This window comes from Gallus gallus, chromosome 4, assembly GCF_016699485.2.
Source record: "Gallus gallus isolate bGalGal1 chromosome 4, bGalGal1.mat.broiler.GRCg7b, whole genome shotgun sequence".
NCBI classification, from domain to species: Eukaryota; Metazoa; Chordata; class Aves; order Galliformes; family Phasianidae; genus Gallus; species Gallus gallus.
This window is the reverse complement of record NC_052535.1, coordinates 3803200-3821210: the sequence shown is the minus strand read 5'-3', so window position 1 is coordinate 3821210 and position 18011 is coordinate 3803200. Positions and strand designations below refer to the sequence as shown.

The window sequence follows — 18011 nt, the reverse complement described above, 5'->3', positions numbered from 1 at the left end:
AAAGGGAGTTTGCAGCTGGAGCCCCATTTGCTGGCTCCGTGCTAGGGTGCATCTTCTCTGCCCCCCACCTGTCTTCTGCTCTGTCTCCTCTGTGGGGTTTGTCTGCAGCCCACACTGAAGCCCAGACATAGCATGGCCCTCTCTTTTCCAAGATCCATAACTTTTTAACGGCTTCTGACTTGACCACTGGTGCATCCACTTTGCAGAATTGTTTCAGAAAAGCTTGTCCAATTCCTTTGGTCACGTTCCTCTCATTACCCTGCTTTCTCCCGCTCTGCATCTGCTGATGCTCACTCACTGCTTGGAGGCAGACCAGCAAAATGTAAAATATTTACAAGATCACCTCTTCAGATTCTTTATTGCCGTGCTTGTTTCTCTGTAAATGCCTTCAGGGCGCTCGTATCCGAGCCGCAGGTATCTGCTGATGCTGCTGTGCCTGGTGCCTGGGCAGCCAGTTGCTTTGGTTGTTTATCTGTCTGCTGAAAAAGACATTTTCAGATACCAGACTTCCTTCAGAATACCCCTATAGCAGAGATGCTGTGTTACAAGGCATCCATCCTGTCCCAAGGCCAAATGTCGGCTGGATTATCCCAATGGAAGGGCTGGAATGGTACCAAATAAAACAGTGCAATAGCTTGATTATTGCTTCGCCATTTCAAATGTTTCTGTTTGTTGAAATTTCTCCTTTTTAACAAATATTTGGTCGGGAGTCAAGTGTTCTTTGTCACTGTCCAAATACAAGTGAGAAGAGACGGGGGTAGCAGTTGTCTGGTGCTGTAGTTGAGCGTCAAGTTCATTAACTCACTATGGAAATCAGCAACAATGATTTTTTTATTGGTAGGCTGGGAAAATTATTGGTGGCTCTCAGAGGAGGGCTGTTTCTAGCACTCCTCAGTTGGCTGTTGGTGGTGATGTGACTCTGCTGGGCCTTTCAGATGTTTTCAGTGTTGTGCTTGCAGGTGTGAATCAGACCGAGCAGTTTGTACCTTGCATTTGTAGGAGCCAGCTTCCACTCTGACCCAAAGCAAAGAGCAGCATAGCAGGTTTTTTAAAGCAGGATCAGTGGAGGGCATTTAAATCCCTGATAGCCGCATGACCATAAAGATGTGTGTCGCAATCTCAGTGTGGGCAGAAGTTGTTCTAAATACTTCTGGAATCTCAAATCGGGGTGGATGAGGCTGGTTCTTGGCCTCGGTATATGGTGACTGGGGGAAATGGAGCTGTGTGAGGTGCACTGAAGGTCGGATGAATTTGCTGCTCTCACACTGTACAAACGCACAAGTCTTTATAACCCTGGGATAGCTTTCTCATAATGCCACACTTCTGACAGGAGGTTTTCTTTCTATTTGGGCTTGAACGCGGCTGCAGTTCCGAGTAACAGTTCGTGTTATGACTGAGTGTCTAAGGAGACACTTTTCAACAGAGTAATTTGGGAGCTGATGTATCTTTAAAGCGTTACTGAGTGCAGCATGTTACATGACTGAACGCATCTGAACAATTTCAAGTATGCAAAGATCTGCCCAGTTGCAATGGTGGTAGTCATATTTATCTGTAAGGAATGATGAATCTGTTTTTCTGTGGCTTGAAAATGCATGAATTCTTCTGAAGCTGGGAAACACACTTCCCAACTCAATGCTAACTCCTTTTTTTTGTGCCATTTTTCTTCCAGGAGAGATGAAATAGTTTAAATGGATTTCTTTTTAAGGGACGTCAGTAAGGGGATATTTCAGACAGAAGCAGAGCAGGTGGTTCTTGCTAATGGACTGACAAGATAACCTTACACCGATAGCTGGGGCATCGGAGCTGTGCTGGTTGCTGTACAAAGAGAGGTTTGTCTGTAAGCTCGATAACAACACAACATGTTAATTGACTTTTCACGTAGGAGAGAGTGCCCCTTTCGTGAGTGGCTTAGCTTTTACTGATGCCTTACTGCAAGTAAGCTGATGAGAGTGATTACGGGGATGTAATGAAGGAGGCTGTGGTGTGCGGCCCTTCTTGGTGTGGCATGAGATCCCAAACTGGGATCCACTGGAGCATGCCATTATGGTGCTGGGGACTGGGCTGCAGGCAACAGCAAGGTTTGAATGGGAGCCACACCTTGAGTACTGTGTTCCATTCTGGGCTTTCAGTCTTACGAGGCTGAGGGAACTGGGATTGTTTAATATGGAGAAGAGGAGGCTTAGGAGAGGCCTCATCACTCTTCACTACAGCCTGAAAAGAGGTCGTGGCAAGGTGGGAGTTGGCTTCTTCTCCCAGCTGGCAGCAATAGGATGAGAGGTGAAGGCCTTGAGTTGCACCAGGGCAGGTTCAAGTTGAATATTAGGAAAAAGCTCTTCTCAGACAGAGGGGTGAGTCTGTTCCTCTCAGAACAGGGAGGTGGTGGAGTCACCATCCATGGAGGCTTTCAAGAAAAGGGTAGATGTGGCACTGAGGGACATGGTTTAGTGGTATAGTGGGGGTGGGCTGGGGGTTGAACTAGGTGACCTTAGAGGTCTTTTCCAACCTGAATGACTCTATGATATCATGTAGCAGGGGCACCTGGAGCTTGTATGGAGTCAAGAACACAAGAGAAATTTGTGGTACTAAGACCCATCAAGGACTGTTTATTACAGCTTCACTCAGGATGTCCTTGACGTGCATCTGCCCAGAAAGCACACTGGGGGAGTTGTGTGAAAAACTACAGACACAGTTAATGTTGGGTCAGTGGCTCTGTATCACCACAAGGGTTTAGGAGGGAGCCCTGGGATCTGGGCTGTGGTTGTCGCCTTGCTGTCATTCAGCTTGACTTTAAAAGAGATGTCTGAAAAGACAGTTGCTGTTGCAGGTGAACCACAGAAGTCACCTCTCCTTGGAAAAGCTTTGGTCACAGCCTTCACAGCATTCTTGAGCCCTAAAGGGAAAAAGGTGAGAAATGCTGAAATTCTCCAGACTATCTTAAAAATCCTGACGTCTTGGTTCCAATCTTTGAGCAAACACGTTTGTTTTACACAGGACATCTTGGCCATGACATAGCAGCCCAAGCTGCAGCATTGCACTATGGCAGCATCCGAAGGCTCTGGTACTTAGATGTGATCTTACCTGAGACCCAACAGGTCCTTACTTGCTGCAAATGGAGCATCACGCTCTTAAAAATTGTTTTTCATGCTTTTCTGTAAACACGTGCTTACATACATGGGCCTGATCCTGGGGTCTGGGGCTGGTGGTTGATGCTCTCCAATCTGTGTGGGTTTCTTTTTAGCCCTTGTTGAAGAGATAATGAAAAGAGAGACAGGGATGTTCCTCCAGAGAAACCTCTGAGGACGCTGTGTTTTTAGTTCTTGTAATTCTCACTTCCTTCTCTCTTCTCCCCATCCCTTGCTTTGCTGTAACTGTGAGTAAAAACATCTTGCATTTGGGTCTGACCTGCAAATCACTCGTCAGTTCGTGTATTAGCAGGGCACAATCGGTTACGGAGTCAACACCGCTCTGCTCGCTTTCATTGCGTGTCAGAAACAGGGGAATTCATCATTCGTCAGGAAGAAGCTCTCTTCAACTGCTCTGCATTAGCTGTGACCTGTGTGCACGCATCTGCCAGCCTTGCTGGGGCCAACACCAGTAGTAGAATGAACTGAGCCAGGTGTATCTGAGCACTGGCTCCATCGATTCCCCCACAGAGCCCTGCCAGCTCCACAGCCCCTCATGAGGGAGATAAGAGCTGTGAGCTGGAGGGGAGATGTCTTCCTTCCCACGTGCTGGGTGTTGGTGGCCTGTGCTCTGCAGTCACCATCTAGCCTCAGCTTTTGTGGTCTCCAGGGCTTTTGTGGCTTAGTGCAGAGTGCAGATGGGTTTATTCTACAGCAAAAGATTTCATGCAGCCAAGTGCTTTTGGATTTGCAAAAGCCACATTCATCAGCCTTGCCAGCTTGGGGGTATATAGCATATCTTACTTGGGGCTAAAGCAGTGCCCAGCATTTAACCTGCCACCATGATGCTCCTAGAGCAGGTTGGAAGCTTTCTGATGGGAAACTGTGATTTGAAAATGCCTCTGTGCTGGAACTGAGCTGCAGTGAAGTATGCTGGGGTTTTGGACAGGTTTTTTTTGTTTTGGAAATAAATTGAATCACCCCTCTCTGCTCCTGCAGTAGAGAAATGCAGAAACAGCCTATTTGCCCATATCAGGATGTCACATTGCCAGCCTGTGCTCCAGAGGGGCTTTTTGTCTAAAAGCGTGCTTCAGATTATGCATTTAATTACACTACAGGAAAGATGAAATCCAAATGAGTTGATGGAACTTTTGTTGGAGTTGTATATTTTGGTCTCCCAATGTCAGATTGCCTTTCCTTCTTTTTCCTTTTCCTTTTCCTTTTCCTTTTCCTTTTCCTTTTCCTTTTCCTTTTCCTTTTCCTTTTCCTTTTCCTTTTCCTTTTCCTTTTCCTTTTCCTTTTCCTTTTCCTTTTCCTTTTCCTTTTCCTTTTCCTTTTCCTTTTCCTTTTCCTTTTCCTTTTCCTTTTCCTTTTCCTTTTCCTTTTCCTTTTCCTTTTCCTTTTCCTTTTCCTTTTCCTTTTCCTTTTCCTTTTCCTTTTCCTTTTCCTTTTCCTTTTCCTTTTCCTTTTCCTTTTCCTTTTCCTTTTCCTTTTCCTTTTCCTTTTCCTTTTCCTTTTCCTTTTCCTTTTCCTTTTCCTTTTCCTTTTCCTTTTCCTTTTCCTTTTTCTTTTTCTCTTCTCGACATATTTTGCCTTTGTTCTGCTTTGGAACAGTAGCACATTCCATGTTTTCTGTGGGAATGGAAATCTGGCATTTTGACCAGCTTCTGTTGTTTCAGAAAATGACTTCAGTGCTATTTAGGCCCCTTGACAATATCTTACTGTCCTGGATGCTCCCTGCGTGGGTCCCCCTACGTGGGGCAGCTGCAGCAGGAGCCTGGGTCTGCGCCCAGCACACGTCATGCATGCAAGCCCAGCTGAGGACATCGCTTGCCAGCAGCGCCTTTATTTTCCCTTTATCCAAAGGCTCTGTCTGGTTGTCCTTCTCTGGCTGCTGAAAGCCCCTGCGTGCCCATAGTGTTGCTGCACCCCTTGGCCAGCTGTTCCCTTGCATGATGGTGTGCCATTGTTTGCTGCTGGCCAGATGTGCTGGGATGGATGCATGGTGGTGGCAGGTACTGCTTGCTGCTGTGAGACACTTGCTTGGAGCTCCAGCTGCTTTGGCAGCCGGACAGACTGCCAGTACGTATGTCACCATCTCATGTCCAGCACAGGAGGCCCAGCAGGATTCCTAAAATGTAAATCACAACTGCAATGTGATGCTCATCCTTTTTCATTTTTTTTCCCCTTCCTTCTTGTTTTAATTCAAACGTGCTCAGTATGTTGAGTCTCTGTAAAACCACTGGACTTGGAGCTCTTTTGGAGCTCTTGTGTGCCATGGATGCTGAAGACACTTCCTGCACAGGGAGTCAGACATCTGCTGCAGTCTGCTGTTAGACTTTCGTGTGATGCAGACTGCAGCTGGCAGGTGGGAGCCGGTGGTTACCATCAGAGGCTGAGTAACATCCTCTGCCTCCCTGCTAACCCTCCTCAGAGTGCTCTGCGGCTTCGGTACATTTGTTTGTCCTCTCCTGGTTTCCACGTAAATAGTTACGGTAAAAAGTAAAGAGAAGAGTTTCATTGTGTGCTCCCTGAAGTCAGAGCAGAACACAGCCTGCAACGGTTCTTCTTCTTCCCCTGTCCACATAAATCATCTGCTAAGGCGAGCGCAGAGGATATGAAAGAACGCAGTTGTAGCAGAAAAGCTGTCCCTTCCCCTCCGCTCTCAGGGCAAATCTTTCACTCGTGGTTTGGTGTCTGTTGCCAGTGGGCAGCTGATGCCGCACTCAGTTGCCTCTCCTGGCACTTGTTGCTTTATTTCTGCTGTTGCAAAGACACAGACAGGCTCGAGGTGCGCCTGGTGCCACGCAGCAAACAAACACAGGGCTGTGTGAGGGGCTCTGCCTTCCCTATAGCTGGGAGTGCTGTGCCCATGGATGCTCTCACCAACACAGTTTGGGTGTCCGTAGAATCATCATAGAATGGCCTGGGTTAAAAAGGACCACAATGATCATCGAGTTTCAACCCCCTGCTATGTGCAGGGTCACCAACCAGCAGACCAGGCTGCCCAGAGCCACATCCAGCCTGGCCTTGAATGCCTCCAGGGATGGGGCATCCACAGCCTCCTTGGGCAACCTGTAGCATGTAGAGCTGCAGCGTGTTGCCGCGCTGGGCTTCATGCTATCAGCAGATGCTAAGTAGGCCTCTCTTATTTAGCAGCCTTAATTTATCGAATCAGCCAGCAGAGCTCTATGGGAAGTAGTGCCGGAAAAGGGAGCGGAGCGAGCTGTAAGTTTCCAATTTCTGCTGGATCAGGCCCCTGGAGATCCGTGTGATCTGGTGCATTGGAGGCAGTGCTATTGCAGTGACTCATAAACAGATGTGCCCAATTTACATTGCAGCTTAATACCTTTGTTTAAAAAAAATATATATGTTTTTTCAAGACAAATGTGTTAAAGCAGATGTTTCCAGTAAAACAAATACTTGCGTGATTTACAAACAGCTCCATCCCTGCCAGAATTCATTAGAAAATGTGGAAAGGAGAAAAATAGTTCTGTGTACTGACAAACAGATAAAATAAAATCAGTAAAGAAGAAGAGAGCAAGGAAGTATTTCTCTATGCAGGTTGAAAACTGCTGTGCTTGGGGTGGGAAGCAGGAGGTGGGAGGGTGGTTTCAGTTGCTGGTGGCAGTAAGATTAGCCCTACCATACATTAAAGTGCAGAAAGTTAACTGTAAAAATACTTATCCATGTCCTGTGGTGTTAGTTATGGGGTATTGGGGTCGCAGTGTGGGGTTGCCTGGGGGTTCTTCAGTCACTTCCATCCATTGGAACCTCCCTGGCCACCCCTACTGCTGTTCTTCTCCACTTTAGGGACTGGGAGCAGCTTGCTGACGTGGGACCGCGTCCTCTCCAGTGTTACTATTGGTGTGGCTCACGGGGCAGAGGAGGATGAACTGGGGGACACCTGGTGACTGCAGCGGTGCTGGGTGGCAGCTTAGCACCTAGCAGTGGTGCTTCCCTCTGCTTGCCTTTGGAAGCTCAGTGCTTTGGGTGCAGGGTGGGAGCACAGCTGCGCTGGCAGGTTGCTCTCCCCATGCAACCCAGTACTTGTTCTGCAGCACCTTACAGTGGGTGATACAGAGGGGCTTTCTCATATTGAGCCACCCCATGGCTTTGTGGTATTCCGAGCATCCTGCTGCCTTCCTTTGCAGCTCAGCTCTTTTGGGGCAAACCCGCAGTGCGGGAGGCTGTGCTGGTTCACCTGCTCCTCCGTATTTCAGGAGGTGAAGGCTCTGCCTCCTCAGGCGTGTGCTGAGAAACTCGGTCACCTCCGGTCCCTTTGGTCCCTCTTTCCGCCCGGCTCCATTGTGGGACTGCCGTCATGCGGTGCCTGCGAGCCCGGCACTCATGTTACATACAATCTGACACCCCATGTGGTCTTAATGGGTTTCCCAGGCTACAGCTGCTGCACAGCTAGCACTTCTTGTGAGCTGCAGGGGCTGCCAATCCCCTTTTGCCATCCGGCTCCCCAGTGCACAGATATGGTACTTTTTTATGCACTTGTCACCTACTTCATCTGGGCATTTATTACTAAAGAAACAGCGATTTCCTGGAGGAGCTGAGGAGATGCTTGTGTCCGTGGGCCTGCAGGCTGCTCATCTTGGTGCAGGGGGACTGAGAGGTGGCTGCAGAACTTCGCTTCTGGTGCATTGGTTTTCTATGTCTTGCCATAGGAAGAGTTGCAGAGCACAGCCTCAAACAGCCCCTATGCAGGGGGGTATGCTGGGACCCGTCCAGAGGAATTGAAAGCATCCTGGAGGGGGGGGATGCTGCTGCAGAGCAATTGGGGCACTCGGGTGCTGTTCTCTGCTCTCCCATTGATGCTCGTGGATCCCCATCACAATCTCCGCTCAGCTTTAGTCATCAGCAAATGGAGGCTTTGCTCAGCAATCAGGGACTGTGGGGCTGCAGCGCTTAATTAATCTCTGCAAAGCAGAGAGCGTAATTAGCGCCTGCAGTGAGCTGTGAGGCCTTGAGGTGGGAGGCAGATGCAGTCCCTGTGCTTTGCAAAGCAGACCAATGTGGCCAAGTCCGTGGGAGCTCCCACTGCTCAGTGCCATGCACCATGCAGAGGTGTCCTGGAAGGGCCACTTGTCACAGCTTTGGGGTCTTTGGGCAAAGTTACGTCGTGTAGCGAAGTGCTGATTTTATGTTAAACCATCCTGGAAAAGAAAAGAAGCAAAAAAAGAAAAAAAAAAAAAGTGTATTTTGATAGCTGAAAGACAGCCAGGCAGATCTCCTTCCTGATATCCGTAAAGCTTTTTTTTTCTCCCTCTCATTGTCAGCTTTGTTTTTGTGGGTGTAAAACATAAAGGAGAGGAGAACAGCTTGCAGGTACAGCGCGTTCCAGCACCGCCGACTGTCATTATTTAAAGATGATGCTTTTAAGCAAGCCTTGAGAATCACCTCCTGGGCTGTGAGCTGTCAGATGGAGGTGTGTGCTGGGCAGCATCGCCGTGCCACACGTCGGCACGCACACGCTGGGTGATCCACAGCCATTCAGCACAGTGCTGCTGAGTGCTACCAGGAATAAACCAGCTCTTCAAACATGCAAATGTTTCGTTTCGTATTGGTCGGGCAGGATGATTTGGAGGCAACAAAATGTAAACAGAATGAAATTCTTAAGCAAGATTATTGATATGACAGGACTAAAGAGCTCGGGGTTCTGTGAAAAGTGCCTCTTTTCATCCCTCTAATAAGTCCATTACTTGCACTCGGGAATATTTTAAGGCCCTTTTCATGCTGAATCTAGAGTTGAGCATGCTTTGCATTTCAAGCTTTGTCTATGAATCAGTAGAAGCCAAAGTTATTTCTGCTTTAAAATAACAGGAGCAGGGAACAGCTAATCTCCTTTCATTCTGAGTCCTTACATTATTTTACTGGACAGAGTTTGTGTTGGCTACAAAACAGGGCATTCACAAAATCTATGAGAAGGAATTTGGTCTAAGAATGAAGCCTAGATTGCAGTATGCATAAAGGCTCCTTCTCCTGAGGCCATTAAGAAATTCCAAATCGGAGCTATTTGGAACAGCGACATTAAATTAGCCTTGCTAATTCCAGTAATTCAGACCGATAGCCGAGTTTACAAATCTACTCCATGAGGCCTTCCCATAATTACAATCTCAATGTGCTTTTCAGCTAAGGTGAGTCGGCACTAAAAAGATAAATAAATAAAAGGGGGTAAAACGTGTTTTTTTTTTTCTGCTCTGCCTTTTGAGATGAACATCTCTGAAGTAGAGTTCAATGGTTGTATTGCGCCAATAAGGCATTCCCTGTCCCGGGCTGGAAAGTTCATTTTCCTTCCAATGTGTGAGTGTAAGAGCAGAAAGGAGGCTGAGTTTTTCACCACTTTGTTTTTCCTGTTGTCTGCATTCAAAGGGGCATTGACACCGCTGGTGCTCCGCTCGGTTCTTAATTGTTTATTTACAGACAGCGATTTCTGCTGGGGAAAGAGAAGGTCTGGCTGCTTTAGCCTCTCTCACGAGGAACAAAACAAACCACAAAATGACAAGAAATAAGGAAAAGCCTTGGTGGAAAAATCCAAGTGGAAGCAGGTGAAGCAGCAATACAAGCAGCCACCCCACTTCTTCCTCTGCAGAAAGTGATTTGCTGACCCTCACGCGGCTCGCCATTCAGTAAGTGATGGAAAGGTTCAGAGGATATGCTTTCAAAGCCATAAGGCACACAAACATGAAGCAAATAAAAACTGAGCGTGTTATTTAAAAGGGTGTTAATTTTATTAGCACCGAGCGGAGCTAATATAAAGGCGAATGGAAGTATTCACATCAGCACTCAACTCTGGCTGCAATGTTCATAAAACGTCCTTTTGATCAAGCTGGGTTTTGATCCTTATTCTGTGAGCATCATTCAGAGTGACCGGGCTGCAGCTCCCAAAAGGCATCTGCAGCTGCACCAGTCCTTGAGCAATACCAGGTCAGGAACTTGAGTGCGTGCTCTGCTGGGAATGCTAATATTGCCATCGCTCTGGTTGTTCCAAACAAGAATGGCAGTACAGAAACTCTCACAGAGGGGAAATTCCCAACAGGAAATTGATCTGCTACCACTGTCTGTAAGTCAAGATATTAATCTATCAGAGTAATAATCGGCACATGCGTGTCTGGGCTTTCTCTGGCTGATAACGTTGTCACCATTGGCACAGCCAAGGGGAACATGTGAGTTGTTAGAAGAGTGCCTTGATTCGAGGGGATACTTTCCAGCTGCGTGCCCTCAGGGGTGAAAGTCCCTTTGTGGCTGTTGCTGTACTCCTGCATCTTGCAGAGCCCAGAGAAGCCATGGGTGCCCCAACCTTGGAGGTGCCCGAGGCCAGGTTGGATGGGGCCCTGGGCAGCCTGGTCTGGTGGGGGGACACCCAGCTCATGGCAGGGGTTGGGGCTGGGTGGGCGTTGAGGTCCCCTCCAACCTATGATTGCACTGTTCCCCAAAGCCTGCTGGGATCTGCCTGGAAAGACATGAAGCAAAAAGCATGCGGGGGGCTGGTGGACATCTCCCTCTGTCTCTGTTGCAGGGAGATTTTCACCTGCATTCCCATTTCCACCACTGCACATTTGATAAATGCAGCAGATAATGCCCCAAAGCAGCGTGAAGGGCAAAATCATTAAGGAAAACCCATTGGCCACCTGCACACGAGGGGCACATTGCTGCTGGGAGAGAGTGTGGCTGTGCATCGTGCGCGGGAGGAGCACCGTGAGCCTCTGTTCCCTTTCTTGGGAGGGTGAGGAGAGGAGGGAGGCTGAAACGCTCTTCTTGATTTCCAGGAAACTTCTATCTTTAATCTCTGTAATCCGTTTTATAGAGGATTTTGTGTTTTTCAAGGGATTTACAAACTGGATTACGTAGCCTTTTTATTTTGATTTTCCACTGCGATTGTGACATTCCTGAGGCTGAGCTGGGAGTGCTGAAGATAGGGTAGAGGGGGAGGAGGAGCTCCTGGACCTGGAGCTTGGATCAGTGTTGTCTCCTCCTTACCTCACTGCTGGGCTGATAGCTGCAGCATTCCTGAGCAATTTGAGTGCTCCTGTGTGACTGTGCCTGGGGAGCCCCTTGGCTCCAAGGGAAGAGCAAGTGGGATGGGTCGAACTCTGCACTGTAGCCACGGTGTCCTGGTGTTCAGCTGGGATGACACTGGGTTTCCCATGGGCACCACCTCTGGGACCAAGGTTTGTGCTTGGCTCAGGGAGCCGGAATGAGCCCTGGGTTTATGTCAGACGTTACGTGCACCCAGTAAGCAGATGGGTTTAATTTGGGTCTCTCTCGCTGCAGAAGTGCAAAGCCAGATCCTGGTTTCAGACTTCAGCAGCTGTTCCCGGGGCTCCTTCCAGCACACAGCTCAGTGAACATGACCTGGAGCCATTAAAAAGTTCCAGTCTGTGAACCCAACCCTTCTTTTTCTATATAAAGTGAGAAAGCTGCTCACAGTGATGTTTCCCAGGGCCTCCTGCATTACTCCATTTTTATGGGTTGGAGTTACTTTAGCGCAGTTTTAATGCCAAGCCAGGTTCGTATGCATTTATTTATTTATTTTAGCAGCTTAATGCAATTAAAAATGCTGGGCAGTGCTGGAACCTCTCAGCTCCCTTTCCTTGGCAGTGCTCTCACCTCAACCCATGCTCTGTGTGCACTGCCTTTCACTCCATGTTGGCTGTTCCAGGAGGATAAGGAGCACAAAACCTTGGGTTGCTGCTTCAGGAGTAGGAAAGATGTGTGCCAAGCACTGTGTGTGACCATGCTGGTGGACTGAGCCCATAGGGCAGTTCCTAGCCCAAATTTTTGTATTCTCACCTGGAGCCTCACCCCAGTTGTTTACCTTGGCATCATGAGTGCTGGCCTGGAGGAATCTGTTTTTTGAGCGAATGAGCACATTGTGCAAAGCTCCAATCCCTTCTGGTTGAAGAAGCACTTCTCTGGTTGCCTCCTTCATAGAATCAGTAAGGTTGGAAAAGACCACTAAGATCATCACGCCCAACTGTGTCCTCAGTGCCACATCTCCAGGGACGATGGCTCCTCTTCTTGATGCCAAGAACCCCAATCTCTATGGCCTGGACATGGTTCAAGGCTGGTTCCCACATGCAGTGAGTCACAAAGGAACAATCTGATGTCTCCGGGTGTCCTGACACCACTGTGAGTTTTCTGATTGAGCATTGAGAAACATCCTCCCTCCCTGAGGGCTGCTTTTAGCTGGAGCCACGACCATTGGCATTCCTCTTAGGTCTGCATCTTGGCAGGTCTTTGTAGTGCACAGAGGTCACCAAATGTCCCTAGCTTGGAGAATCAAACGTCAGCAGGAGCTGGCTGTCCTGGTCATGTCGTAGCAAAGAGTTTTGGCTACACATGCCAACAGCAGTTTGGAGATCAATGTACTGTGCTTTTCACTTCACTGTAATGCACATGGAAAAGATGCAGAGTACCTGCCTCAAGCCCAGGTCAGTCCCATTGTGGAAGAGGTCCTGGCCACACCATTAATTTCAATGCCAGCAGAGTCTGAGGGAGCAAAGATGAAGAAAAGTTTGGTGTGATTAATTGCTTTTTCATCATTAGAAGAAATTTGGAGCATTTCAATTTGCTCTGCTATTCCCAAGAATGTTACCTTCCAAAATCAAGACTGTCCTAGATGTCTCAGGTGGCAGCAGAGTGATCAGAAGGGATCACTCTGTGGGTTTAGGCCTTGGGGGTCTCCAGAGATCAGTGCTGGGAGCAGACTGGGGGATCTGAGAGGACACTGACCCAGTCACGTACTCCTGCCTCACTCTGCATCTGTTCATAATCTATTGTTTCCAGCTTTTCCTTTCTTTTTCCTTGACTCCTGCCTTTCTGGATGCTTTGGGCTGTTTCTGGTTAGCTCTCTGTTCCTAATTCTTCTCTCCTAGCTCCTTTAGGTAGCAGCTCATTTCCCAGGCAGTACATCTAGATATCAGACAGGGGAATGGGGCCCAAGAACTCTGACGCTTTCAATTAATAATGCTAATGAGATTTGTTAATTTTTAATGGATTACACGAATGTGTTTTGCTAAGCACGCTTTTGTGGCTCTGTTCTGTGAGTACAGTTCAGAAACCCTTTCACTTGCTGCCAAAGGAAAAATGATTAATGCAACTGCAAATGCCAGATTCTCTTCAGGGTAAATCTAGAGTGTACCAAGGAGCAAAGAGGAATTTAATGAGCATATTTTTGAGGTAAACACAGCTCCACATCAGAGATGGTAGTTCTTCCTCTCCTCCAGCATCTGGCCTGAGTGGGCTGGAAGGGCAGAACTGGGGTCATGGAGCAGCCCCTCTGCCCCATGCTGTGTGGCATGTTGGGCTTTTTGTCCCACTGAGAGCCTGAGGGCATCCTTGGATGAGACTTCTGTGGCAGCACTGGGAGCTGGAGGGCTGGGGTGTGCGTAATGGCTGTCCTGCAGCGCTTGTGGCCAGTTGTCCACCTACCCTTTGTCGCACCTTGAGTTGGAGCTCCTCACCCCTCCTGCTGAACCCTGCACCCTTCCCAACCCATCTCCAGAGCCTGCCTCTTCCACATGCTGGTGTCCCCATGGTTTCTGATTCCTCCCTCCATGGCTGCTTCCTCCACTGATTCTGCTTTGCTCTCTGGGTCTCCATGAAGGCATCCACTGCAGCCATGGAGTGCTGGGCAGGCAAGCAGAGTTAAGCTATGCTTTGCAAATCAGCAGTCCCAAACCCCATTCCCTTGGGATTCTGCCCGGGAAGTTGGTTTTAGTACATGCTGCTGAGCTGCACCATCTCCCATAGCCACATTGCCAGTGGCAGCAGGATGATGCTGAGCTGGATGTTTTTTTTTTCTTCCCTCTAAATCCACATTGCCAAGAGCCGCACCTCCTAAATTGCTGCGGAGGAGGCAGCAAAACAGAGGTGCAAGACCATGCACATGCTGCACATCCATCTCGGCGATCTCGCTGCCATGCCAACACAAGCATCGCGGCTCCACTCAGCGCCGTGATTACACACCACACGGCCGCACCTACAGCCGGCCTCCTCCTTGCGCAACGGCCAATGGCAAACCTGTTGGCGCTCCTGGATTTTTGGTAATAAACCAGAGGGCAAAACCACCCCGGGGAGATGAAGCCAGGCTTGGCTGGGCCTTCCGAGGAATTGAAGGCATTCTGGAGAAGCAAAGGATTGGAGATCCCGACTCTGCGTAGTCATGGCCATGTGTGCTTCGTAACTCCGTAATGGATGTGTTTGGGTGTTGTGGAGGTAGAGGTGTGCTTGTAGTATGAGCTGATTGCGTGGAGAAGCCAGGTAGCTGCAGGCTGGTGTGAGCGGAGCTTTTGTGTTCTAGCAGGGCCAGGATGTGATGCAATTGGACTGTTCTTCTGGATTTCAGGTGCAAACACTGTGATGTTGGATTGGTTGGTGTTATAGAAAGGGAGAGAACTGAGACCGAGGCTAGGTGGTCTGAGCTGTGGTACTGCAGGCTTTTACACTTCACCTTGCTGTGAGCTCAACAGTTTGGGCTTACAGAGCCCAGAAATCTCTTTTGGCAATCCAGTCTTGCTTTGGAGACAGCCAGGCTACTGCATTCATGGGCCATTTGTTTCCCAGACGGATGAGGCTTGCTGCTTAAAAAATTGAAGAAAGCAGCAGTGCATTCTAGAGATTGCAACCATCATAGAATCACAGAAACATTAAGGTTGGAAAAGACCACTGAGATCATCCAGTCCAACCGTCAGCCCATCCCTACCACACTCCTGATGGTACCATATGCTTTCTTAGACCAGTCCTGAAGGACGCACGCAGGCAGATGTTCACAACTGACCACGAGAGCGGCAGCAGCCCGACACGCTGCCCTGCTGTCAGATGTTCCTCCTGGATGCGTTCTGTGCTGATTGAAAGTACACACTCATGACCCATTCCTCGCTCCCTTCACACTGCAGTTTCCATCATGTGCAAACAAGGGCCGTCACCACGTCCCCCCCAGGTCCCTTGGATGGCTCAGCAGCCCCGTTTTGCGATCACGCTGCGTGATGCATGATGCTTCCACATCCCCTTTGCAACCCCAGCAGCAGCAGGGCTATCAAGTGGCTGTGCAAAGCGGTTTCCGTGCACGGCCATCCATGATGAATCTGTTGCTATATTAGGTCCATATCTGAGCCATCTGCCTTGGCAGACGAGATGACATTCCCTGGCTGCAGGCTCTGGGCTCTCCTTTCCTGGCTTGGCCACAGAGCTGCCTGCTGGAGCCAGGCACTGCCCGCTTTGATGTCATTTGTCAGAGCGGGGTTTGCTATCACTTATTTGCTTGAGGCTGACCTGCCCTTTTAGGGGCAGGAGGGGCTGTTTCAGAAAGCATCGGTGTGTTTTGTGCAGGAATGTGCCTGCCTGCTGTAACGCTCCTGGCATGCCAGTGCTTATCCTCATGGCTTTTTTCTGTGCCAGCTGCGGTGGAATTTCTTATGCCAACTGCAAAACAATCCCTGCCCCGTTTAGCTGGCTTTTGTAAATATGCAGATCAGGAAGAAGAGGGCTTCTTAATGAATCGCACCTAATAAGCTTGTGCAGAAGCAGCACACCTGATCCTAATCCATGCAAGAACATCTCAGCTGCATTCTGAGGATGTGCAAATTGTGCATGTCAGCTTTGGCAGCAGCTGGGACAGGGAGCAGGGCAGCAGCTTTTGCTGTCCCAGGAGCAGCAACATGTCAGAGGGGCTTTGGTTATAAAGGGGGGGGGGGGGGTGGTCTGTGTTGATCTGGGGTCTTGTATGAGCTGCAGAAGGATGCCAGGAAACAGCAGAGCGCGCTCTGCTTGCAGGCAAAAAAATCGCCGGGCTAATGATTGACTATTATTTTAAGGGGATTATCTAATCCACAGCCCAGAGGACAAGAGGGGCCAGAATGAGTGAAGATTGAATCCATAATTAGCGCAGATTGTTGGTAATGCCCTCTGGGCTCCAACTGATTATAAACAGAAACAGATTTTTTGAGTTCTCCCCCCTCTTCTACTCCTCTCCTCCCCAAAAAGGCTTTTGCAGCCAAAGGGCCGCTCTGTGACAGAAACTGTTGCAAATTAGATAGGGTGTAGCTGGACTTGAGCTTGGTCATCAGCTGGCCTCTGATCAGTCAGAGGAGAATATCTTTTATTTCTTCCTTCTGAGTATCAAAGACTGTAGGGAATGGCCTTATATTGCTCCAGGGGGGGCGGTTCAGGTTGGGTATTAGGAAATACTTCACTAAAAGAGCAGTGCTGCAGTGGCACAGCTGCACAGAGAGTGGTGGGGTCACCATCCCTGGAGGTGCTCCATACCCACGGGGGTGTGGCACTGAGGGATGTGGTGATGGGCATGGTGGGGTGGGGTTGGACTGGTTGACCTTAGTGGTCTTCTCCAGCCTTAATGATTCTGTGATACCCAAGGTCGTTAGAAATTAAATGGAATGTATTTCCACCAGTTACAGACCCATTATTAATACAAAATAAAAGACATATGGCTAAATCCATTAGCTTAAAGATACAGCTGAACGTAAGCCCAGAGAAGGAAGCAATGCAAGGAACATTTGAAACCAATGCCACACCCCAGCACAAAGCTTTGAAGCGGTTTAACAAAGCTGGGAAAGCATCTCTCAAATCTCCAATGACAAGAGGGTTTCTGCTCCCTTCTTTTTTCTTTGGTCAAAGAATGAATGAGAAAATCAGCATCCTCACTGGGCTGAAATCTCGTGATTTGAGAAGTGGCCTTCGCTCACATTCAGGTGGCATCTCAGAACTTGAAAACTTCCCCTGAAAAAAAAACAAAAACAAAAGAACAAAACAAAATAAAACACTCAATGATTAAAGTTTGAAATCGTCATTTGGATACTCCTGGGTTGGACCTTTCCCAGAGGGTTCAGCTGCTGCACCCTGCGCCTGCCCTGCCCCATGGGGGAGGTGTGCGCTGTGCCAGGGGACAGCAGCTTGAGGATAAAAGCAGGAGAGCTGCAGAGAGGAGGAACTGTGTTGTCTGTGGGAATCTGCTGGAGGCATTCTCCATCATTTACCAGGCAGGTTTTGCTTGCACCTGGCCCTCTGTTCTCCCTTCCAGCCATTTCTGACCCTTCTTGATGGCCTGAGCCACCTCACTCGTCATACTGATGTTGTTACGCTTTTGTTTTGCAGTGTTTGTTTGGGGATTTTGATTAAGAAATATTGCTGCAGTGTTTGCCTTGGCAGTGGTCCCCATTGGACTGGTGTGGCGTTTTTTAGCTGGAGTGTTTGTTCAGCCTCTTGGATTCTTTCTCAGGGGTGGGGTGGGGTGATCCAAGCCCATGAGTATGCTGGTGATCCATGACGGCTTGTGAATGGCTTGAGCCAGGTTGTCTTCTGATGGAAGCCACCAGCTTCCTCTGCATCCAAGGGCCAAGCTCTGGGGATAAGAGCTCAGCCATCAGGCTTAACCGAGAGCATCCAGGTGATAAACTGGCATGGCTGTACAGGGCAGAGCCTACTTTAGCAGAGGGTTAAACTAGATGATCTCCAGAGGTCCCTTCCAACCCTTTCCAATCCCTTCTGTAAGCTCTGCCAGGACTATCAGTGCTCTTACACGGGATGTTTTCTTGAGAGGGAGCTTCCATGTTCTCCTTCTCAAGGTTGCCATGTTGCAACAGCAGCAGGCTCATGGTGTGACATCCTTTCACATTCCTCACTCTCTGGTGCTTTGATGAGGTGGACAGCAGATGGGATGGGTGTGCTGAAAGTGCTGAAATCAACATATTCTGTGCGCACTTACGAAAGACTCCAGGATGGAGAGGTCCTCACAGCAGGAGGTATATGGTTTGGGAGGATATTTGTGCTGGCCAGGATTTCTTCACTGCTGCACCCATCCTTGCAGTGCAGTGGGGAGCAGACACCCTTCGCTTTGCTGAACACCCACTCTGAAGCTTG

General features: G+C 48.8%; 1 protein-coding gene across 1 annotated transcript in view; it reads left to right on the top strand.

Annotated features, from left to right (window-relative positions):
• GPC3 (glypican 3) overlaps positions 1 to 18011 on the top strand; it is a 113923-nt gene that overhangs the window by 93895 nt on the left and 2017 nt on the right. The gene's annotated exons all lie outside the window — the stretch shown is intronic.